At 38.8% G+C, this 26,113-nt stretch overlaps 1 protein-coding gene and 1 long non-coding RNA gene across 19 annotated transcripts in view; one reads left to right on the top strand and one right to left on the bottom strand.

Annotated features, from left to right (window-relative positions):
• LOC139749874 (uncharacterized) overlaps nucleotides 1-12,769 on the top strand; it is a 37,508-nt gene extending 24,739 nt beyond the window's left edge. Inside the window, exon 2 of the long non-coding RNA XR_011713054.1 lies at nucleotides 10,194-12,769. This is a non-coding gene — a long non-coding RNA (uncharacterized lncRNA). The remainder of the gene's footprint in view (nucleotides 1-10,193) is intronic.
• Nucleotides 12,770-15,275: 2,506 nt separating this feature from the next.
• The window catches only part of LOC139749872 (CUGBP Elav-like family member 4), a 1,199,110-nt gene continuing 1,188,272 nt past the window's right edge, over nucleotides 15,276-26,113 (bottom strand). For all 18 annotated transcript variants that reach the window (XM_071664229.1, XM_071664237.1, XM_071664228.1 and 15 more), the window contains one exon: nucleotides 15,276-19,593. The gene's annotated coding sequence lies outside the window, so the exon portion shown is untranslated. The remainder of the gene's footprint in view (nucleotides 19,594-26,113) is intronic.

Genomic DNA, 26,113 nt, shown 5'->3' with positions numbered 1-26,113 from the left:
GGCAGGAGGTCAAGAGAAAGGTGCAAGAGTTGAAGAATAGGGCAAATGAGAGTTGGGGTGGGAGAGTATCGTAAAATTTTAGGAAGAATAAAAAGATGTTTTGGAAGGAGGTAAATAAAGTGCATAAGACAAGACAACAAATCGATGAAGGGAGCAAATGGGCAGGTAATAACAGTTAGTGATGAAGTGAGAGGGAGATGGAGTGAGTATTTTGAAGGTTTGTTGTATGTGTTTGATGATAGAGTGGCAGATATAGGGTGTTTTGGTCAGGGTGGTGTATGAAGTGAGAGGGTCAGGGAGAATGGTTTGGTAAAGAGATAAGAGGTCGTGAAAGCTTTGTGGAAGATGAAAGCCGGCAAGGCGGCAGGTTTGGATGGTATTCCAGTGGAGTTTATTTAAAAAGGGGGTGACTACATTGTTGATTGGTTGGTAAGGATGTTTAGTGTATTTATGGATCATGGTGAAGTGCCTGAGGATTGGCGGAATGCGTGCATAGTACCATTGTACATAGGCAAAGGGGATAAAGGTGAGTGTTCAAATTACAGGGGAATAAGTTTGTTGAGTATTCCTGGGAAATTATATGGGAGGGTATTGATTGAGAGGGTAAAGGCATGCACAGAACATCAGATTGGGGAAGAGCAGTGTGGTTTCAGAACCTGATAGAAGATTTGTGGATCAGGTGTTTGTTTTGAAGAATGTAAGTGAGAAATACTTAGAAAAACAGATGGGTTTGTATGTAGCATTTATGGATCTAGAGAAGGTATATTATAGGGTTGATAGAGATGCTTTGTGGAAGGTTTCAAGAGTATTTGGTGTGGGAGGTAAGTTGCTAGAAGCTGTGAAAAGCTTTTTACCAAGGATGTAAGGCATGTGTACAAGTAGGGAGAAATGAAAGTGATTGATTCCCAGTGAATGTTGGTTTGTGGCAGGGGTGCGTGATGTCTCCATGGTTGTTTAAATTTATGGATGGGGTTGTTAGGGAGGTGAATGCAAGAGTTTTGGAGAGAGGGGCAAGTATTCAGTCTGTTGTGGATGAGAGGGCTTGGGAAGTGAATCAGTTATTGTTTGCTGATGATACAGCTCTGGTGGCTGATTCATGTGAGAAACTGCAGAAGCTGGTGACTGAGTTTGGTAGAGTGTGTGAAAGAAGGAAGTTGAGAGTAAATGTGAATAAGAGCAAGGTTATTAGGTTTAGTAGGGTTGAGGGACAAGTTAATTAGGAGGTAAGTTTGAATGGAAAAAAACTGGAGGAAGTGAAGTGTTTTAGATATCTTGGAGTGGACTTAGTAAAGGAGGGAACCATGGAAGCAGAAGTCAGTCACAGGGAGGGTGAAAGGATGAAGGTTCTGGGAGCATTGAAGAATGTGTGCAAGGCAAGAGTGGTATCTCATAGAGAAAAATGAGTATGTTTGAAGGGATAGTGGTTCCAAGAATGTTATATGGTTGTGAGGCATGGGCTATGGATAGGGTTGAAAAGATCAGGGTGTATATGTTGGAAATGAGATGTTTGAGGATGATATGTGGTGTGCGGTTGTTTGATCAAGTAAGTAGTGAAAGGGTAAGAGATGCATTTGATGATAAAAAGTGTGGTTGAGAGAGCAGAAGAGGGTATGTTGAAATAGTTTGGACACATGGAGAGAGACAAAGAGGATAGATGTGTCGGAGGTGAAGGGAAGAAGAGTAGCGCGGGGGGATTCTATGTTGTGTGATGGGATGGCGGTGGGAATAGATGAAGTGAAGGCAGCAAGTTTGAATATGTACATGTGTATATATGTATATGTCTGTGTATGTATATGTATGTATACATTGAAATGTATATGTGTGTGTATGGGCATTTATGTATATACATGTGTAGTTGGGTGGGTAGGGCCATTCCTTCTCTGTTTCCTTGTGCTACCTCGCTAACGCTGGAGACGGCGATTAAGTATGATAGAATATATATATATATATATATATATATATATATATATATATATATATATATATATATATATATATATATATATATATATATATTTTTTTTTTTGCTTTGTCGCTGTCTCCCGTGTTTGCGAGGTAGCGCAAGGAAACAGACGAAAGAAATGGCCCAACCCACCCCCATACACATGTATATACATACGTCCACACACGCAAATATACATACCTACACAGCTTTCCATGGTTTACCCCAGACGCTTCACATGCCCTGATTCAATCCACTGACAGCACGTCAACCCCGTTATACAACATCGCTCCAATTCACTCTATTCCTTGCCCTCCTTTCACCCTCCTGCATGTTCAGGCCCCGATCACACGAAATCTTTTTCACTCCATCTTTCCACCTCCAATTTGGTCTCCCTCTTCTCCTCGTTCCCTCCACCTCCGACACATTAATCCTCTTGGTCAATCTTTCCTCACTCATTCTCTCCATGTGCCCAAACCATTTCAAAACACCCTCTTCTGCTCTCTCAACCACGCTCTTTTTATTTCCACACATCTCTCTTACCCTTACGTTACTTACTCGATCAAACCACCTCACACCGCACATTGTCCTCAAACATCTCATTTCCAGCACATCCATCCTCCTGCGCACAACTCTATCCATAGCCCACGCCTCGCAACCATACAACATTGTTGGAACCACTATTCCTTCAAACATACCCATTTTTGCTTTCCGAGATAATGTTCTCGACTTCCACACATTCTTCAAGGCTCCCAGAATTTTCGCCCCCTCCCCCACCCTATGATCCACTTCCGCTTCCATGGTTCCATCCGCTGCCAGATCCACTCCCAGATATCTAAAACACTTCACTTCCTCCAGTTTTTCTCCATTCAAACTCACCTCCCAATTGACTTGACCCTCAACCCTACTGTACCTAATAACCTTGCTCTTATTCACATTTACTCTTAACTTTCTTCTCTCACACACTTTACCAAACTCAGTCACCAGCTTCTGCAGTTTCTCACATGAATCAGCCACCAGCACTGTATCATCAGCGAACAACAACTGACTCACTTCCCAAGCTCTCTCATCCCCAACAGACTTCATACTTGCCCCTCTTTCCAAAACTCTTGCATTCACCTCCCTAACAACCCCATCCATAAACAAATTAAACAACCATGGAGACATCACACACCCCTGCCGCAAACCTACATTCACTGAGAACCAATCACTTTCCTCTCTTCCTACACGTACACATGCCTTACATCCTTGATAAAAACTTTTCACTGCTTCTAACAACTTTCCTCCCACACCATATATTCTTAATACCTTCCACAGAGCATCTCTATCAACTCTATCATATGCCTTCTCCAGATCCATAAATTTTTCCAAAAGAAGGAACAGAGAAGGGGGCCAGGTGAGGATATTCCCTCAAAGGCCCAGTTCTCTGTTCTTAACGCTACCTCGCTAACGCGGGAAATGGCGAATAGTTTGAAAGAAAGAAAAGATATATATATATATATATATATATATATATATATATATATATATATATATATATATATATATATATATATATATATTTATTATTTATTTATTTTGCTTTGTCGCTGTCTCCCGTGTTAGCGAGGTAGCACAAAGAAACAGACGAAAGAATGGCCCAACCCACCCACATACACATGTATATACACACATATCCACACACGCAAATAAACATACCTATACATCTCAATGTGCACATATATATACACACACAGACATATACATATATACACATGTACATAATTCATACTGTCTGCCTTTATTTATTCCTATTGCCACCTCGCCACACATGGAATAACAACCCCTCCCCCCTCATGTGTGCGAGGTAGTGTTAGGAAAAGACAACAAAGGCCCCGTTCGTTCACACTCAGTTTCTAGCTGTCATGTAATAATGCCCGAAACCACAGCTCCCTTTCCACATCCAGGCCCCACAAAACTTTCCATGGTTTACCCCAGATGCTTCACATGCCCTGGTTCAATCCATTGACAGCACGTCGACCCCGGTATACCACATTGTTCCAATTTACTCTATTCCTTGCACGCCTTTCACCCTTCTGCATGTTCAGGCCCCGATCACTCAAAATCTTTTTCACTCCATCTTTCCATCTCCAATTTGGTCTCCCACTTTTCCTCGTTCCCTCCACCTCTGACACATACATCCTCTTGGTCAATCTTTCCTCATTCATTCTCTCCATGTGACCAAACCATTTCAAAACACCCTCTTCTGCTCTCTCAATCACACTCTTTTTATTTCCACACATCTCTCTTACCCTTACATTACTTACTCGATCAAACCACCTCACACCACATATTGTCCTCAAACATCTCATTTCCAGCACATCCACCCTCCTGCATACAACTCTATCCATAGCCCACGCCACACAACCATACAACAATGTTGGAACCACTATTCCTTCAAAGATACCCATTTTTGCTTTCCGAGATAACGTTCTCGACTTCCAAACATTCTTCAAGGCTCCCAGATTTTCGCCCCCTCCCCCACCCTATGATTCACTTCCGCTTCCATGGTTCCATCCGCTGCCAGATCCACTCCCAGGTATCTAAAACACTTTACTTCCTCCAGTTTTTCTCCATTCAAACTTACCTCCCAGTTGACTTGACCCTCAACCCTACTGTACCTAATAACCTTGCTCTTATTCACATTTACTCTTAACTTTCTTCTTTCACACACTTTACCAAACTCAGTCACCAGCTTCTGCAGTTTCTCACATGAATCAGCCACCAGCGCTGTATCATCAGCGAACAACAACTGACTCACTTCCCAAGCTCTCTCATCCACAACAGACTTCATACTTGCTCCTCTTTCCAAAACTCTTGCATTCACCTCCCTAACAACCCCATCCATAAACAAATTAAACAACCATGGAGACATCACACACCCCTGCCGCAAACCTACATTGACTGAGAACCAATCACTTTCCTCTCTTCCTACACGTACACATGCCTTACATCCTCGATAAAAACTTTTCACTGCTTCTAACAACTTGCCTCCCACACCATATATTCTTAATACCTTCCACAGAGCATCTCTATCAACTCTATCATATGCCTTCTCCAGATCCATAGATGCTACATACAAATCCATTTGCTTTTCTAAGTATTTCTCACATACATTCTTCAAAGCAAACACCTAATCCACACATCCTCTACCACTTCTGAAACCACACTGCTCTTCCCCAATCTGATGCTCTGTACATGCCTTCACCCTCTCAATCAATACCCTCCCATATAATTTCTCAGGAATACTCAACAAACTTATACCTCTGTAATTTGAGCACTCACCTTTGTCCCCTTTGCCTTTGTACAATGGCACTATGCAAGCATTCCGCCAATCCTCAGGCACCTCACCATGAATCATACATACATTAAATAACCTTACCAACCAGTCAACAATACAGTCACCCCCTTTTTTAATAAATTCCACTGCAATGCCATCCAAACCTGCTGCCTTGCCGGCTTTCATCTTCCGCAATGCTTTTACTACCTCTTCTCTGTTTACCAAATCATTTTCCCTAACCCTCTCACTTTGCACACCACCTCGACCAAAACACCCTATATCTGCCACTCTATCATCAAACACATATATATATATATATATATATATATATATATATATATATATATATATATATATATATATATATATATTATCCCTGGGATAGGGGAGAAAGAATACTTCCCACGTATTCCCTGCGTGTTGTAGAAGGTGAACAAAAGGGGAAGGGGGGGGGCTGGAAATCATCTCCTCACGTTTATAATTTTCCAAAAGAAGGAACGGAGAGATGGGCCAATTGAGGATATACCCTCGAAGGCTCACTCCTCAGTTCTTAACGCCACCTTGCTAACGTGAAATAAGGCGAATATGTATGAAAAAAATGTGTATATATATATATATATATATATATATATATATATATATATATATATATATATATATATTTTAACTTTCTAAAAGGGGACACAGAAGTCACGCGGGGAGTGCTCATCCTCTGTGAAGGCTCAGATTGGGGTGTCTAAATGTGTGTGGATGTAACCAAGATGAGAAAAAAGTAGAGATAGGTAGTATGTTTGAGGAAAGGAACCTGGATGTTTTGGCTTTGAGTGAAACGAAGCTCAAGGGTAAAGGGGAAGAGTGGTTTGGGAATGTCTTGGGAGTGAAGTCAGGGGTTAGTGAGAGGTCAAGAGCAAGGGAAGGAGTAGCACTACTCCTGAAACAGGAGTGGTAGGAGTATGTGATAGAGTGTAAGAAAGTAAACTCTAGATTGATATGTGTAAAACTGAAAGTTGATGGAGAGAGATGGGTGATTATTGGTGCATATGCACCTGGGCATGAGAAGAAAGATCATGAGAGGCAAGTGTTTTGGGAGCAGCTGAATGAGTGTGTTAGTGGTTTTGATGCACGAGACCTGGTTATAGTGATGGGTGATTTGAATGCAAAGGTGAGTAATGTGGCAGTTGAGGGAATAATTGGTATACATGGGGTGTTCAGTGTTGTAAATGGAAATGGTGAAGAGCTTGTAGATTTATGTGCTGAAAAAGGACTGGTAATTTGGAATACCTGGTTTAAAAAGAGAGATATACACAAGTATATGTATGTAAGAGAGATGGCCAGAGAGCGTTATTGGATTACGTGTTAGTTGATAGGCGTGCGAAAGAGAAACTTCTGTATGTTAATGTGCTGAGAGGTGCAACTGGAGGGATGTCTGATCATTATCTTGTGGAGGCAAAGGTGAAGATTTGTAGAGGTTTTCAGAAAAGAAGAGAGAATGTTGGAGTGAAGAGAGTGGTGAGAGTAAGTGAGCTTGGGAAGGAGACTTGTGTTAGGAAGTACCAGGAGAGACTGAGTACAGAATGGAAAAAGGTGAGAACAAAGGAGGTAAGGGGAGTGGGAGAGGAATGGGATGTATTTAGGGAAGCAGTGATGGCTTGCGCAAAAGATGCTTGTGGCATGAGAAGCGTGGGAGGTGGGCAGATTAGAAAGGGTTGTGAGTGGTGGGATGAAGAAGTAAGATTATTAGTGAAAGAGAAGAGAGAGGCATTTGGATGATTTTTGCAGGGAAATAGTGCAAATGAGTGGGAGATGTATAAAAGAAAGAGGCAGGAGGTCAAGAGAAAGGTGCAAGAGGTGAAAAAGAGGGCAAATGAGAGTTGGGATGAGAGAGTATCATTAAATTTTAGGGAGAATAAAAAGATGTTTTGGAAGGAGGTAAATAAAGTGCATAAGACAAGGGAATAAGTGGGAACTTCAGTGAAGGGGGCTAATGGGGAGGTGATAACAAGTAGTGGTGATGTGAGAAGGAGATGGAGTGAGTATTTTGAAGGTTTGTTGAATGTGTTTGATGATAGAGTGGCAGATATAGGGTGTTTTGGTTGAGGTGGTGTGCAAAGTGAGAGGGTTAGGGAAAATGATTTGGTAAATAGAGAAGAGGTAGTAAAAGCTTGCGGAAGATGAAAGCTGACAAGGCAGCGGGTTTGGATGGTATTGCAGTGGAATTTATTAAAAAAGGGGGTGACTGTATTGTTGATTGGTTGGTAAGGTTATTTAATGTATGTATGATTCATGGTGAGGTGCCTGAGGATTGGCGGAATGCTTGCATAGTGCCATTGTACAAAGGCAAAGGGGACAAAGGTGAGTGCTCAAATTACAGAGGTATAAGTTTGTTGAGTATTCCTGAGACATTATATGGGAGGGTATTGATTGAGAGGGTGAAGGCATGTACAGAGCATCAGATTGGGGAAGAGCAGTGTGGTTTCAGAAGTGGTAGAGGATGTGTGGATCAGGTGTTTGCTTTGAAGAATGTATGTGAGAAATACTTAGAAAAGCAAATGGATTTGTATGTAGCATTTATAGATCTGGAGAAGGCATATGATAGAGTTGATAGAGATGCTCTGTGGAAGGTATTAAGAATATATGGTGTGGAAGGTAAGTTGTTAGCACTGAAAAGTTTTTATTGAGGATGTAAGGCATTTGTATGTGTAGGAAGAGAGGAAAGTGATTGGTTCTCAGTGAATGTAGGTTTGTGGGAGGGGATGTGATGTCTCCATGGTAGTTTAATTTGTTTATGGTTTGGGTTGTTAGGGAGGTGAATGCAAGAGTTTTGGAAAGAGGGGCAAGTATGCAGTCTGTTGTGGATGAGAGAGCTTGGGAAGTGAGTCAGTTGTTGTTCGCTGATGATACAGCACTGGTGGCTGATTCAGGTGAGAAACTGCAGAAGCTGGTGACTGAGTTTGGTAAAGTGTGTGAAAGAAGAAAGTTGAGAGTAAATGTGAATAAGAGCAAGGTTATTAGGTACGGTAGGGTTGAGGGTCAAGTCAATTGGGAGGTAAGTTTGAATAGAGAAAAACTGGATGGGAAAAATGTTGGTGATAAGGTGCAAGGTCAGCTGTGACTATAAGTCACAGTCAGTTTCTAACAGATGTGGGGGTCAGCAGGAAAGGCCACCATTAAGATGTTATGCATTTGGAGAACAGGTTAAGACAAATTTCAGTGTAGAATACCTCTGAGTCAGCTGGGCTAACTGTTGCTCAGAGAAGGCCTCAGAATATGCACAGTGAGTCAAGAGGTACCACAGACAGTAAAATTAAAAAGTGTGTGGTTAGTTTTGAACCATTTATGACTGAGGGGGAGATATCACTGGAGGAGGTGTCCCAAGAGAAAAATTATGAACCTTAGGGACACTGGAGCTAACCAGAGCCCAGTCCTCAAAGAATTGCTAGAGTGGACTGCAGAGTCATACTCCAGTGAAGAGACTAGAGTTAAAGGGCTAGGAACAGGCCTGACCATTCCACTGCGTTATGTTAACCTAAGACTGAATTTAACGTGAATGATGACCTTCCTATCCATGGAGTGGACATTTTGTTCGGAAACGATTTGACAGGAGACAGAATAGGTCCAGAACCAAAAACGATTGATGATCCCCTTGACCTTATTTAACATAATTCTGTTGATTTGTCTGGTTCTGAAACAAATGTTGGTGTCTCTGTCCCTAAAACTAATAAATAGAACAAAAAGTTCTCAAGATGTAAAGGGAGTTCTTGATGGGGGTACTATTACATACCTGTCAAACTTAAATTATGTATGTGATGATTATTACAATATAACAGATTTGTATGTTAAAAATACTAATGTATATCCTGCTTGTGCTAGAGCTATGGCTCAGGTTGAGGATGTAGATGTAGATGAATTATTTGAGGAGGGGTGTGATGTCAGTTTAGGTGAAAGAGTGGAGTTAAAAGTAGATTATCTTCCAGGTTTCAAAGTTGATAAAGATGAGTTGTTAAAGTTTCATTGAGAAGATAGTAGTTTGAAGTAAGGTTGGAATGAAGCAGAGAGAAAGGGTCAGTTTGATGATGAGCTATTTAGATTCAATACACATGGTGTGTTCTTACATCAGATCATTGGGAGATAAAAAAAAAAAAAAAGCAGATTGTAGTTTCTTGGCTGTATAGGAATATCATTCATTACTTTATCCCGTGATTACAATTTATCTGGGCATTACTTTTATGGAAGACTGTAAGTAGGTTACTTATGCATATTTATTGGCCTGCGTTGAGAAAGATGCTGCCAAATTTTGTAGATATTGTCCAACCTGTCAGAAAGTAAGAAAACCAAATTAGATTATTCACTCTGTTCCACTAAAGCCTATTCATGCTTTTGGCCAACCTTTTAATAAAATCATAATTGATTGTATTGGAACTTTACCAAAAACTCAGAGGAAATGATAATTTGTTGACTTATGTTTTTGTCAACCAACTTTTCTGAAGCAATACTACTTAGGAGTATTCACCCCACTTAGGAGTATCCACACTAGAGAGTTAAATATTTTTCGTGGGTAGGATAGCCAGAAATAATTCAGAGATCAAGGGAGCAATTATACTTTCATTATGTTCAAAAAAGATTTGAAAGGACTTCGCACTGAATAGAATCTTTCAAGTTCATACCACCCTCAGAGTCAAGGTAGTTTAGAACAGTTTCATCAAACATTAAAGAACACTTTGAGAATGTATTGTGAAGAACTTAGAATTGATTGGGTTGAGGGTGTTCCATTATCTCTGTTTGCCTTGTGAGATGCTGTGGAGGAGTCAACAGGGTTTATTAACTCACGAGCTTGTTTTTGGTCATTGTTTGAGGGGGCCATTGAGTATGTTGAAGTAAGAGTGGTTAGGTAGTGATGACTCTAACTTTGCTGAGTTATGTGTGTGATTTCAGGTGTAGATTGTTGAGACCTTGTGAGCTGGCCAGTGAGAACCTGAAGGAGTCCCAAGATGACATGAAGATCTGGAACCATCAGAATGCCAGAGCCAAGAATTCCAGCCAGGTGAGGTGTTAGTGTTATTGCCAGTGCAAGTAATCCTCTCAAAGCAAGGTATGGTGGCTAGTGGATAGTATGAAAGAAAGTAGGAGACTTGAAGTATGTTGTAAACATGCCAGATAGGTGCAAGAACCAGCTATGTCATGTTTTGAGAGAAAAGTGACATGTGAATGGAAAGGTAGTATACTAGTAAGGGAAGAAGCGAGTTCTGGATGTGTAAATGTTGAGGATGAAAAGTTTGATGGTCCAGATGATGATAAGCTGAGATGTGAAGGTTAAGTTTTGAAAAATTTTGAGATATTGATTAAGATAGAAAGTAAGCTTGTGCATTTGGACACTGAACAAAAATGTGAAATTATGGAAATCATAAATGAGCATAAATCATTATTTCCTGATGCTACTAGAAGAATGAGTTGTAATTCATGTTGTAGAGGTAGAAAATGTTTCTCCAATTAAACATCTTTACTGAATGTTTCTGAAGAAAAGAGAAATAATGAAAAAAGGAAGAAGAATACATGCTCGAGCATGATATGATAGAACCAAGTAACAGCCCTTGGAGCTCACCATGTGTGTTAATTCCTTAAGTTGATGGTTCTTATAGATTTTTAAAGACTATAGGAAGGTCAGTAATGTAGCCAAAACTGATTCATATCTTGTACTGATGACTGTATTGACCAATTTGGAGATGCAAGGTTTGTAAGTTTGACTGACTGAAAGGACGAACACTTTCTCAGCATTTGTAACCATGGTATATATACCATTATAAAGTGTTACCATTTGGCATGAAGAACAGTGGAAGTTGCTTTCAGAGGTTAGTACATGAAGTGTTGCTTGGTGTTAAGAATTGTTCTGTATATATTGATGATGTTTTGTATTTTAGAGAGTTGGATGAATATGTCTCCTTGATTAGAGAAGTGAAATGTTAGACAAGGCAAATCTTAAGTAAAGGTAATATGTGAAGGCTCATATTGTGATTTAGGTTATTTTGTGGGATGAGGATAAGTGCATCCGGTTGATGCAAAAGTTGAAAGTATAGTGGCATATCCCTTTCCTTCAAGTAGAAAAGTTATCGAGATTCCTTGGAATGAGTGATTCTTACAGGTTTTGTAAATATTTTTCCGCTTGCATTATCATTAACAAGGTCATTATCAAATAGAGTAAAATGTGTTTGGGATGACAGCTGTAATAAAGCTTTAGCAAAGATAAGACAAATGTTAATTTGTTCTCCAATTTTATGTACTTCAGATCATAAACAAGCCTTCAAGTTACATGTGGATGCTAGTGATGTTGGTGTTGGCATTGTTAGTGCAGGAGAAGCGAAGCATTTACCATCCATTATGTTATTTTTCTGAAAAGTTTCTTCCTTATTGGAAAAATTATAGTACTGTTGAGAAAGAAACTTTGAGTTTACAAAACTTTGATGTTGATATAAGAGGGTTAGGAAAACCAATTTTGTTTTTACAGATCATAATCCTCTAGTGTTTTTGTACAATATGAAAAATGCTAATCAGTAGTTAACCCATCAAAGACATATGACACAAGATTATGATTTAATTATCCAGCATGTGAGAGGGAAAGATAATATTGTAGATGTGTTGTCCCGCATGCCTGCTAGTCATGAATTAACCTGAGTGATGAGTCATGTATTTTTTGAGAAGGGTTTGTGTATTTTTTAAATTTTTTTGTGCAGTATTCCTAAATAATATGGCATTGTTTTGTTTTCTCAAAACTCAGGGAGTGTATTGTACTCCTTTATTGTGTCATTGACATTATATAAATTATAAATTGTAAGAGTATTGTGAAAATTATTACTTTTTTTGCATAAAGAAGTGCTTGTTAAATTTTGGGAGCTAGAGCTAAATTACTGGAACATAGATTTGCTTTTTCTCATTCTTGTTAGCTAGAGGTAAACGTGTGCAGCCATTGTTCCTGTATAAATCAGGTTGTATTTGCCCTTTTATTTGTCATCAGTGTTTAAATATATGGTTATAATGAAGGATGAAGGTATATATTGTTTGTTGAAGGAGAGCAGCATTTATATTAATATTGTGAATCTTAGATCAGATTAAATACCTTGATAGCGAGTCTGCCATAGTGTCTCTCTTGTATTTGAATTATAATTTGTATTTGGTATTATTTTCAACATATTGTTTGTTGATTGTTTAATGTGTATTTACAGTTACTCTTGGCATTTACCTAAAGTTATTGGCGTCTACATGGCCAACTATATCAGTCAAAATAATTATTCCGGAAATGTCTTGTCTAATGTGTTAAAGGGTCAAGACCCAACATTCAATTTTAACAATATCCACAAAGAAAATATGACAAAACTTTGCCAAGCTAACCCAGAGAAATGTGATTATGACAAATGGGCATAGATACCTATCGTTTTCTGTGTTGCATATTATTTTCATTACTTGGATAACATTTTGAGTGTTATTTGATATATTATTTCCTTAACATTTTGAGTAAATTTTGTTTTTTTGGCCTATGGTCCTTAATCCTTTATTTATATGGAAATGGATTTTACAGTATAGTGCACTTTACTACTGTGCAAACTTTTTTTGATATGCATCATATTATATAATGATTCTAATGTACCATAAGAATATAGTAGAGTTGTAAGAAACAGAGTTGCAGATGCATGGAATAGATTAGGACAGGAATGGTAAATGTAAACAATGAATTTTAAATGAGATTATTATAAAATAAAAAGTTGGTTTGTTGAATGTGTTTGATGATAGAGTGGCAGATATAGGGTGTTTTGGTCGAGGTGGTGTGCAAAGTGAGAGGGTTAGGGAAAATGATTTGGTAAACAGAGAAGAGGTAAAAGCTTTGCGGAAGATGAAAGCCGGCAAGGCAGCAGGTTTGGATGGTATTGCAGTGGAATCTATTAAAAAAGGGGGTGACTGTAATGTTGACTGGTTGGTAAGGTTATTTAATGTATGTATGACTCATGGTGAGGTGCCTGAGGATTGGCGGAATGCGTGCATAGTGCCATTGTACAAAGGCAAAGGGGATAAGAGTGAGTGCTCAAATTACAGAGGTATGTGTTTGTTGAGTATTCCTGGTAAATTATATGGGAGGGTATTGATTGAGAGGGTGAAGGCATGTACAGAGCATCAGATTGGGGAAGAGCAGTGTGGTTTCAGAAGTGGTAGAGGATGTGTGGATCAGGTGTTTGCTTTGAAGAATGTATGTGAGAAATACTTAGAAAAGCAAATGGATTTATATGTAGCATTTATGGATCTGGAGAAGGCATATGATAGAGTTGATAGAGATGCTCTGTGGAAGGTATTAAGAATATATGGTGTGGGAGGCAAGTTGTTAGAAGCAGTGAAAAGTTTTTATCGAGGATGTAAGGCATGTGTACGTGTAGGAAGAGAGGAAAGTGATTGGTTCTCAGTGAATGTAGGTTTGCGGCAGGGGTGTGTGATGTCTCCATGGTTGTTTAATTTGTTTATGGATGGGGTTGTTAGGGAGGTGAATGCAAGAGTTTTGGAAAGAGGGGCAGGTATGAAGTCTGTTGTGGATGAGAGAGCTTGGGAAGTGAGTCAGTTGTTGTTCGCTGATGATACAGCGCTGGTGGCTGATTCATGTGAGAAACTGCAGAAGCTGGTGACTGAGTTTGGTAAAGTGTGTGAAAGAAGAAAGTTAAGAGTAAATGTGAATAAGAGCAAGGTTATTAGGTACAGTAGGGTTGAGGGTCAAGTCAATTGGGAGGTAAGTTTGAATGGAGAAAAACTGGAGGAAGTAAAGTGTTTTAGATATGTGGGAGTGGATCTGGCAGCGAATGGAACCATGGAAGCGGAAGTGAAAATTGTGGGAGCCTTGAAGAATGTGTGGAAGTCGAGAACATTATCTCGGAAAGCAATAATGGGTATGTTTGAAGGAATAGTGGTTCCAACAATGTTGTATGGTTGCGAGGCGTGGGCTATGGATAGAGTTGTGCGCAGGAGGGTGGATGTGCTGGAAATGAGATGTTTGAGGACATTGTGTGGTGTGAGGTGGTTTGATCGAGTAAGTAATGTAAGGGTAAGAGAGATGTGTGGAAATAAAAAGAGCGTGGTTGAGAGAGCAGAAGAGGGTGTTTTGAAATGGTTTGGGCACATGGAGAGAATGAATGAGGAAAGATTGACCAAAAGGATATATGTGTCGGAGGTGGAGGGAACGAGGAGAAGTGGGAGACCAGATTGGAGGTGGAAAGATGGAGTGAAAAAGATTTTGTGTGATCGGGGCCTGAACATGCAGGAGGGTGAAAGGCGGGCAAGGAATAGAGTGAATTGGATCGATGTGGTATACCGGGGTTGACGTGCTGTCAGTGGATTGAATCAGAGCATGTGAAGCGTCTGGGGTAAACCATGGAAGGTTGTGTGGGGCCTGGATGTGGAAAGGGAGCTGTGGTTTCGGGCATTATTGCATGACAGCTAGAGACTGAGTGTGAACGAATGGGGCCTTTGTTGTCTTTTCCTAGTGCTACCTCGCACACATGAGGGGGGAGGGGGATGGTATTCCATGTGTGGCGAGGTGGCGATGGGAATGAATAAAGGCAGACAGTGTGAATTGTGTGCATGGGTATATATGTATGTGTCTGTGTGTGTATATATATGTGTACATTGAGATGTATAGGTATGTATATTTGCGTGTGTGGACGTGTATGTATATACACTGTGTATGGGGGTGGGTTGGGCCATTTCTTTCGTCTGTTTCCTTGCGCTACCTCGCAAACGTGGGAGACGGCGACAAAGCAAAATAAATATAGATTAATAAAAAGTTGTAAAGCTGGGCCCTTACCAGTGTAAAACTCCACTGTATTGGTTTGTGCTGTGTGGCCCTTTTCTGAAATATTTGAGAGTGTAAGCTCTAATGTATTTATAAAAACTTTTCCGATAATTCATATTAGATATAGCTTGGGGAAACAAATCCTATCTATATCCTTGTTCACTGGAATGAGGTGCAGGTAAAAGAATAGGCTGAAAATATATTGGATCTTTATTTCATTACAAAGTATCACTTTTACAAGGGCAAGAATGCTACACACTCGCAATCGACCCATCAAGGGTATATCAAAACCCTTTTGAACCGTTACACAACTTAGATTCTCCCTACTTGTGATACTTTACAATTTTTGATGTACTGTACTATTTATTTACTTTTGAGTAAAATACAGTCAAATAAATTTTTTCATTGACAATATTGTGCACATTTTAACAATCAATGTATATATTTGTGCAATTAGCAACAATTTAAAGAGGTTCAGTTGTCCCTGTCACAGAGGTTACACTTAAATGCTGTAATACCTTGATAAAATATACAATTTGTTGCACAATGCCTGGTTTAAAATCCATATAGATCAAAGCTATGTATAATTAAAATTTAACATATATATTAAAAATCAACTACAGTGTCATGTAAAGGCAGAGCCAGCATGACAGCATGTATCAACTCTTTATTATTTAAAGACCACAAATACGTATTGAATTTTCATACAAATCTAAAAAGTTTTCCATACAAATTTTATACACAAAGCTGACAAATGCTGGGTACAATGCCATAGTTCAACTGGAGTGTGTACCACAAGGCCCTGTCCTAGCTGATCTGGTATATTTACTTGATGGAAAACTTGCCCAGGCCATTTGTGCCAGCAACTCCTGGCTATGGTTTCAGCAATAATGGAGCACAGCTGGTGGTGGTCACAAGCTTGTCCAGCACAACTGACTCATGAGACTGACTCATGAGATTGTGAATAATTAAGGATACTGGCTATCCCATGGCGCCTTAGGCCGGATCAAGCCGTCTACTCTTAACTATGGCAAATCAGATATAAATTATGCTCCTATCAAACTACTTCAAATGGTTAACTACGTTTTACCATGCTATTTAAATTCTCTTGGAAGGAGAAGAATCTGGGGTCTAGAAAATTACAATATAAAAGCTTACAGAGCTTGCCATCTTGATGAACAACCATATAGCTTAACAGGACCCATTGTCCCCTAGAAGGGTGAGTCCTGCAACTTGTGGTGAGGTGTGGCATGGAGGAAGCCAGGGGCAGGCGCTGTGTTAGACACAAGCGGCGCACCAGGTCCAGCCTTGCCCTCACCCCCATCCACCTATCCTACCCTTGTACACACCATGTGGCAGTGCACTCTTGCTCCCGTAACCTATATCACAGCCTAATACATCAAGGTCTGTTTGATGGCAAGGGTGATGAGGACGGGTAGGCAGCAGCAGTGTGAAAAGGACCGTAGTTGTCGGTGGGTGGGGGCGATGTGGCCGGCAGAAAGGGGCCTGCCGGCTCCTGGCACGGGGTGGGGTCAATGAAGGCAAGGCGCAAGACGAGAGACCGTGCAGGCAGCCAGTTCCGCCAGGACCAGGGTCAAGGACCAGGCAAGGCCAGAGGAGGCGCAACACTGATATGCTGGGGCCCTGCTAACCACTACTTAAACAAGTCACCAAAGGCAGTCAACACCAAAGGTTGCCAGCCATCTTCACTGGAAACACTTTGTACCATTCTGGTGGGAACAAGTCACGCATTCACAATTATAAAGTGATCTATAAGTACTCTCAACTCCTTAGCCAATGAGGATCTTGTCCAAAAAATTTGACTTTTCTGTCTGCAACATACCCGACATCTTGCAGAAAAAATAAACTCACAGTTGCAGGTATGGGCCTCCTGATTTCCTCCATTAATACGAAAATGAATACTTTATAATATGCAGGCATTTACCAATATCCTTAAAATTTATAGGGGCTAAGTATTAGCAATATACTAGAGAGTGTATCTTATGGTAGTTAAAGGGCATCTTAACATACCTCAAAAGTGGGTTGGTTTCAAACGAATACAACACGTCACTGAACGACACCATGTTACACGAATTGACCAAAAGACACTTAAATTGGTCCCAAAACAACTAGATTTCATGTTCCCTTGAAAACTAACCATTGTAGATTACACTCTCCATTAGGCAATTTTATTAATAAATTATAAGCAATAAATAAATAAATGATAATAAATTATATGCTACGCAGTTCCTAAACGTGATGTACTAAAACTATTCTTTAAGTATTTTTCTCTTATTTCTTTGGTGTGGCTATCTCCTTACAATCCTTAATAATATCCCTGTTGTACTCAAATACTGCCATCTTGTTTACAATGTAAAGTATTAACTTTAGTAAAAATTATGAAATCTTAGTAAAAGCTTGACAAACAAAGCCTGATTTCACTTAAAACAAGATGCCAGCATGAGCAAGGCAATAGGGCCTATGTAATATTACAGTGGCACAGACTTATTACATCAGCCTGCTGTGAGAAAGAGACATGCATATCCAGTATCCATCATCTCATTTTATATTGTCCAATACTGTTATTCAGAGTATTCCTATGGTGGAGACTGATCTTGTTCCTGTAAGAATACCATATCCTTATTTGGTCTTGTAGATATACCTCTCTGTCTTCTCTTGGGTTCAAACATTACAAATTTGTTGTCAATCATGACCTAACTGTCAGTAAGGAGACAGTCAGGTAAAGGACAAAATGCATACAGTCTCCTCCACAGAGCAGCCTTAATATAATAGAGCCTGACAGTGGTGCGTATGTACATATTGGACTAGATATGCTATGTCAGAGAAACAGCTTCATTCTTTCAGAAATTAGTAATTCTTACTCCTAAACCACAAGGGTGTATAACATGTAAATATATGAAACAAATAAAATAGACCAGGTAATGGAGAAATCATCTTGAACTCTCTTGGCACATTTCTGTCAATGGTTCAAAAGTTATGTGGATGACATATATATTAATAAGGGGAGGGGTTGGGGAATCAAGTACCCAAGAAGGTGGGTAAAACAATTATAATGACTAGATGGAATGTCTGAGATCATAGATGAAAGATCGCTGCAAAAACTGTAATCGTTTAAAAAAATAACAAGTACACCTTGACTAGAAAATAATGCCACTTTGATCTGACAAACATACAGATGTCTAAAAATCTAAGCCACAAAGAAATGCACAAATCTTATTAAACCATTGGATACAAATGATTTAAAAATATATCATGATATAAAATTGACTGGAGATAAGCGTTGGTACCCTTAGTCTAGTGAATATGCTATCCACTGTACATATGATCAAATGCAGGGTCAATAGTCCTACCAAGTTACCTTCAGCATATATACAATGTGTCTTTATGAGACTTCCTCTATACTTGAAAGCTATCTAGCGCTGTAATCTATGTATCTATAGGCATCTACAGGTATAGAGAAGCTAATCCTCTAGTTTGACACTAGACTAGGGGCCTCTGAACCCTTTGAGGCCATCACTTTGGTTGTCCAACTGTGGAGCTGGGAAGAGACCTTAGCGCCCTGGTCTGGTGGGGTGGGTGGTGCCCCGCCCGGCCACACGGCACGCAAAATGGCGTGAGGAGCACCAGTGCACGTGGCATCACCGCTACAGCGGCCCAGTTTCAAGCTAAGCACTTGTGGACAGTATGCCCACAGACTACCAGGTAAAAACATGGGCAATTACTGAGCCATGAGACGACAGCCAAGGGGGTGGCGGCTGTGTGGGCGCCCGGGCACAACGCAGGGCGTGAGGCAACAGACACGAGACACGCAACACTTAGTACCCTGAAGGAGCAACCCGTCAGCGGGGCGGGTTAGGACACATCCGGTGCTGGGAGATCCACATCACCCGGCCAACTCGCACAAAATGGCGTAGAGCTGATAGAGCACGTCTTAAGTATACTACTATTCTTAACAATATGATATAGTTGAAATATTATGATACGTAATATAACTTTAACAGAAGGCTTATTAATATTAAAAATATTGTTTCCATACTCTCAGTAATAACATGGCTATCAACATGTGAGAGGAAAGGGACCTCCAGTCCCAAATCCTTTTTTTGGTACCGTGCAAGAGCTCGGTACAGCGTATATACAGTTTGTGTACACAGCAGCACAGGCCTCAACTGTGGACTTCCTATACCACTGTATGCATTTCTCTAAAAAGAAATCTGAGCAATCTGTTTTTAGCAACCGTCCCTTTTTCACCACCTCTGAGGCCTCCTGCAGCCTGTGTAGCAACTCAAGCTCTCTGGACTCGTATATGTAGCACTTGTAGTATAGAAATATGGGAATAATGTTCATCTTGCAGAGGAAGTTATATTTTTTCAAGTATTTTCTTCTCTTTTTACTTACAACCTAGGCTTTGGATTCCTAATACTTGATATAAATGTCATACTCAGGCTATGATCAACACGGAGCCATCTTGAAGAACAGCTTCACCGTCAAATACCCCTGTAAAACATGGAAAATGTTAGCTCTTGAGAATGTATGACTAACTGATTTTGAAAAATTATATGTACTACTATATCAACAATTTCAAATCATAATTTGATAATACCTAAATTACATAAATGTATTTCAGTTGTAATTTTAGGTAACTGCAGGTTACATAAGAAGAGACTATCTAATTTCATGATTCTTGCATCCTTTTTGGCCGAAAAGTAAAAAGCCTGTACACTCTTACTCAAATAATGACAAACTGCCATCTAAAATGTAACATAAGGTTCTCATCATTATATGGGTTCAAATGGAAGGAAAACAAGAGAGAGCACCAGAGAGGAGTGAATATTGGTTTACTTATTTAACTACCCCAGGACCTCCAATAGGGGTCTTGGTGTTATTCCAGGACCCTTTTCCAGGGGCTCCTGCAGCTCCAAAGCTATGCTAAACTTAACAGCTAGGACAGGATAGACCCCTTTTGGAGTGAGAACTTCCTCAATGAAACAGTACTCTATTTTGTCAACTGATGATTAAAATGCCTTGACAAGGATACTTTTCACTTGCAACATAACCTTGAGCAGGCAGAGCCTAGTCATTTCTGAAAATTGGTGTAATACGAGATATCAAGAAGTTAGGAAAATATAGAAAGGGAAACAACCTAATGGTTTTTGAGAAGCATAAAAAGGCAAAGAATGAGTATGGTTAAATTTAGGAAAGTGCAAAAGAAAATGGAACATAGAGATATAATAGAAAAGTCAAAATATCAAAAACTCATAAATTTACTAAAAGCAAATTGCAAGTCAGGAAACAAATAATCATACAAGAGGACTCAGAAGGAAGCATCACAAAAACTGAGGTGGAAATTGGTAAAGATCTATAGGCAAAATTCCTATTCTAACTTTATAATGGAGGCCACAGTACTGTACTCCTAAAGCAGGAGAGATAGGTGGTGGGAGTGACTATGAAAAAGATTAGGATCCTTAGGCACACGACCTTAACCACCTTAAGTGCATAGGCATGATAAAATCTCACCTTATGTACTCGAGGAATGTGCAAAGAACACCACTTTAACTGTTCAGAAAATCAGTGGATAAAGTATCACTCCGAGAGGAATGGAGGGTTGGAACAGAATAAACAAAGAAACTGAAAGCTGACAGTATGAAAAATTTAAAAGGTTGATGGTACAGAATATTCAAGAGATAATTACAGATAGGCAATTATTTTGATAAGAGGGAAAGGTCCAGCCTGAAACATATCTGGAAATATGGTAAAATCCAAACACTTATTTTGAAGCAACATAGCAAAGAAACCTACTTCCAATATCATAAAACAGGATTACTATTCTTTTAATTGTGAATACTTTCTGTTCTACATTTACTTTATTACTCATGTCATCAGATATATGATAATTAGTGATGAAACTTGCTTCTACTGACACCTGCTACCTACAATGACTAACTTTTTCACATGCAGCCTTGAAATAAGAAGTATGGAGATAAATTACAATTATTCAAAAATTTCTAATCCTATAAATAGAACAGAGTATTATATGCAGTATGAAAATGATAAGCATATTTCACACCCTAGAATGGGTTTTCAAACTTTTTCAGCAAACCACTTTAGTGGGGGACAAAGACCACTCATACAGCTTATCCTACCCCTTTCCTCTCTCTCCTTCTGCCAAAGTTGAAAGTTACTAGACTTATGGGGAAGAATGCTACCAAGGTGGTTATGCCTTGTTCTAAAGAACAAAAGTTTCAGTCACATGTAAAGCATCATGCTTAGTGGATTCCTCTTTTTCTTTTTTTTTTTTTGTCTCATAAATGATAAAATCTGAACTTGCAGCCATACGTTTCTGGGATAGGCAGTAGCAATTTCAAAGACGTGTTGGTGAGACCAGGATACACCGATTTAACATGTAGCCAAAAGTATGTCAGAATTCAGATGGGAGCCTAACATCAATCTCTTTAATTGGCTCATGTTGGCATATGGATTTATAATCCAATCAAATCCTCTATCTTGTTCTGAGAAATACCCTCTGAATTACTCATTACCCTGTAAAGGTCAGTTTTCTGTATCCATCCAGGAAACAATAAAAACCTTCAAAGCACAAAGTTGGTAAAAAGTAAATTTCTTGGTGGTTGAACATGCCACAGCTCAGTCTTCATACATAGTGCTTTCACTTTGTCCTAAACATTAAAGATAATGAAATCTTTCTCTCAAGAAAAGATTCAAGCCATTCAGGGTGCTGAAAATATTAACCAAGCATGCCAGAAGTTTTTCATGCAATCTGAAAGAAAACATTTCTAAAGCACATTTCCATGAGAACCAGTAAACTTCAGTATGAAAAATACACCCTTTGCTCACTCCCCATCTCTCTACCAAGAGCTTTGCAAATTCATGCATTATGAAATTCACAGTTTTCAATGCCTTATCCAAAACTTCTTTAATGCCAATGGGCATTTTCTTAACAGTGAGTTGTTCATGATGAATTTTACAGTGCACTGCAATGATAACACTGCAAATGCTTGGAAACACACAGATGGGCTGTTGTCAATACTAATGCCAACACATCCTGTCCAATTCACTTTACAGAAGTTATAAACATTTATTACAGTATCCTAATATGGCTTCTCTTGTCATGTAGGTATGCTGGTTTTAGCAGAGCAGAAATTCATCATTTCTGAATATTCACGCTTGACATATGGCTAATAGGTACATACCTCCCACAACATCAGTGGACTCATCAAGTTGGAGTGTGAAGTACTGGCTCTGATGCACTTCTGACAATAACTAAGTTCAACATTTTCAGCTACAAATGTTATTTGAAACTCACATGTGCCCTTCACCAAGCATGACATTTGCCATTATATGTGCAGCAAGCTCTATTAATTTCTCTATTTTTTTTTTTCTCACCAGCAGCAATAAACCGCATTGTGTTCTTATGATTAGTTCTTTGCATTCATTCTTGAAAGACAAGAGGCTTTCTTGTATATTCCTTTGTCCAACATGGCATTTCACTAGCAGAAGTTCTATAGCACAAAACACGATCACTTTTATTGCTCATCCAATAAACACCATTTTTTAGTAATAGTAGCCATACAGGTACACCACCGAATTTCTGGCAACTGATGGCTCGGCACCTCCTTTAGTCTGGACAAAGTTACATGAGGGAACTTGAAATTACCACTGCCACGAGACTAGTATACTGGGCAGCCACAGATGGCGTTGTGTATAGGGCGCGCTTATTTACATTCTTTACACTGCACTTGGTGGTGATACCACAATTCTGTGAGATTCTTAGCTTATTTTGCCTAAATTTAACCCTAGCTATGGCTTTTAAGACATAAGAGAGTGTCAGTTGTGGTGTTAAACATAAACACTAGTCCATATTGATCCAAGATAAAGTAGCACTGTTGAAAAAATGGACCGAGGTGTTTTGGTGCATAAGCTGTGTGACATCTACAGTATTTGTTCATCAACTGTTTATGATATAAAGAAGCAAAGGGAGAAAATATTGAAATTCTATGCAGACAGTGATTTCAAGATGCAAATGACGATTACAAAAAGTATGAAAGATGGTAAGAGTACTGAGCACGATCGAGTGATGATGGAATGGTTTCAAAAGCGTCGGAGTGATGGAGTGGACTTGTCAGGCAGCATGATAATGGACCAGGCTAAGTTGTTCCATAAAGAACTTAAATTACAACATGAGCATGACTATAGTGAAGGATGGCTTTAAAGATGCAAGAAGTGTCATGGTATTTCCATGACTAAAGTGTATGGAGAAAAGGAGTTGCCGAGTATGTTGATGAATTTGTGAAACTTGTAGCTGATAAGTACCTCAGTCCTGAGCAGGTGTATAAGTGCCTGTATTTTATTTATTCATTTGATTTACATTTAATATGCATAATTTAAATTTCTAGCAGTCCATGGTATACTTAAAACACATGGGAGATGTATAATTAGGGGGTTAGAGGTGTGTTGATGAATTATTATTATGTGACCACTGTTGGTCCAGCAAAATTGTTAATCCGGCAAGGCTTTGGAACCAAGAATGCTGGAAAACTGCTGGTGTACCTGTACTTCTAATTTTACTTTGTTCTTGCTCTTTTGGTCACTAAGTGTGTTGCTGCAGGACTTTCACTAACAGTCTCTTCAGTATTGTAATACCCAACATTAGGCTTGTTATTAGCATTCAACTCATTTTCTGATTGATATCACACTATGCTTGTCACAATACTGACGTTAAAATCCTTATATACTCCTGAGGATCACAAATCCCACTCTTTTTTACCACCTATACATCTTTTCAAAACTAATAACATTATGATTTTAGGAGTTTAGTCCAGGATCAGCAATGAAAAGATCTCCTTCAGTAAGGCATTTTGGTCTCATTAACATATATGTGACACCTAGTTTCCAGCAGAGTTGAATTCATAAACTTCAAGCAGAATTTCTATGAGTATCCTGAAATTTTTACAAACAATGGACCACACCTGAAAGAAGTGGGTGCTGCACATTCTGGTAAGCTCTTTAGTGAATCTATAGAAGCATTAGTTAATCTATAGAAGCATTTTGGTCAAAATGCCCATGTGGAGCAGGCCCATCCCCACTGTAAATACTTTTCAAAACATGTCTCAGTTGTATATCAAAATCTCTAATGTTAATGCACAGAGTATATGTAAAAAATCTTAAATTATTTTTTTGTATCTGCATTTACAACTGAAGGCATAACTCCTATCCTTTCACTGCTGAGAGAGGAAAATGCTCAACAAAATGTTGATATGAAAGTTAAAGATATACTATAAGCAATGAATGACATGAAAGTTAAAAAAAAAAAATGGCAGGCCCTGATAATTCTCATCTTAGAACAAAGAAAGTTGCAAAAAATCAGAGTTAATCTTTGACTGCTTTTTCACTTGAATGTTCTTTTTTAATAAGTCACTGTCTATGGGGAATTATCCTGAGGAATGAAAGCTGGCCAATGTAATACTGGTACTTGAGACAGATAAAAAGTCACTGCCCAGAAATTATTGTCTAATTAGCTTAACATAATTGATGGGTAAAATTATGGAAACCATCTGAATATTTATGATGAACTGTGAACCAATTAGAGAATTACCATTAATTAAACAATTCTCTGCATGGTTTTTGAAGAAACTGCTCATCTGACAAATCTACTAGATTTCTTTTGATATTAAAAATGTATGGTAAAATTTTAAAGCAAAAGTTACTGGTTAATGTTAGGTCACTCAGTAGAGGTGGGGTAGTAATTAATGGTCATGCTACAGAATGGTTAGATGTAGTGAAGTGTGCTATAGGGATCAGTCTTGAGACTGGTGCTCTTTCTCATATATACTGTATGAATGATGCTGATAATAGGCTCTACTGTGAAATATGGAAATTTGTTGGTGATATAACAGATAGTGAATGTCTGCAGCTTCAAACATAAAAAATCTGATGGACTGGGCTCAAGGGTGGCAAATAAGTCTGAATACTGATAAGTGCAAAGTTTAATATATTAGTAGTAAAATAAGAATGCAAGCTACTGTATGAATTTTGTTGAGCTACAAAATGTTACAGGAAAAAAGACTTTGTTGTAATAATTCTTGGTGACCTAGAGCCAAGTAAAGAATGTACAGGAGTAAAAAGGGTGAGAAACTTCCTTGATTCACAGTTGAGGTTTTCAAATTAAAGTTCAGGGGAATTATCATCTATCTTCACAATTTCATTGGTTAGTCCTGAGTTTAAATATCATGTTCATTTTTAATCACCCTACTTGAGAGAAAAGCTTAAACAGAATAGAGTACAGTGGTGGGCTACCATGATGATTCCTGAACTGAGAAACAATTCCTATGGGAGCCAACTAAATGAGATAAATTTATTTGGCCTACAAAAGAGACTGTTATTAAGTGATCTAGTACAGATACTCAAAATTCTGAAGGCTTAGACATTCTTGATCTTACAAGCTATTAAGGTTAGATTCATCTGATTACACTCATAATAATGGATACAAATGTATGGGCAAACATTTTCCCTTGAAGGAGGCCGTCTTTTTTTTTTCACAACAGAATTGTTACAAATGGAATGATTTACCAATCAGAGTAGTTGTAAGCAGTACCATAGATATGTTTAAGAATATAGTTGATAAACATTTTACTTCTGGTCCATGACTGACATTACTTATATTTCTGTAGTTACATGAAATGTTTGCTGGTTTTTCTATTTGAAACAACTGTGCGTCTTTCTACTCTTACCAGACTAGTCTACGAGCTTCTGATTTCCACTATCAAATGAACACAATGGTCTGTTGCTGCGCAATTTCTTTTTTATATTTGGGGAGTACTGAAAGAAGGGATCTGGGAAGCCAGTCACAGTTTTTGAAAATTAATGTAATATGGTGAAAATATTTATTCAAAAAGCAATGCATTAATCTACATTTAGTTTCATTTCAAAAAAGAAGAGTGCCAATGTTAATCCCCATCTAAATCACAACAAATAATTTGTCTCAGAGGGCTGTCAAAATTAA

This window comes from Panulirus ornatus, chromosome 8, assembly GCF_036320965.1.
Source record: "Panulirus ornatus isolate Po-2019 chromosome 8, ASM3632096v1, whole genome shotgun sequence".
NCBI classification, from domain to species: Eukaryota; Metazoa; Arthropoda; class Malacostraca; order Decapoda; family Palinuridae; genus Panulirus; species Panulirus ornatus.
This window is presented reverse-complemented; position numbering and strand designations above follow the sequence as displayed.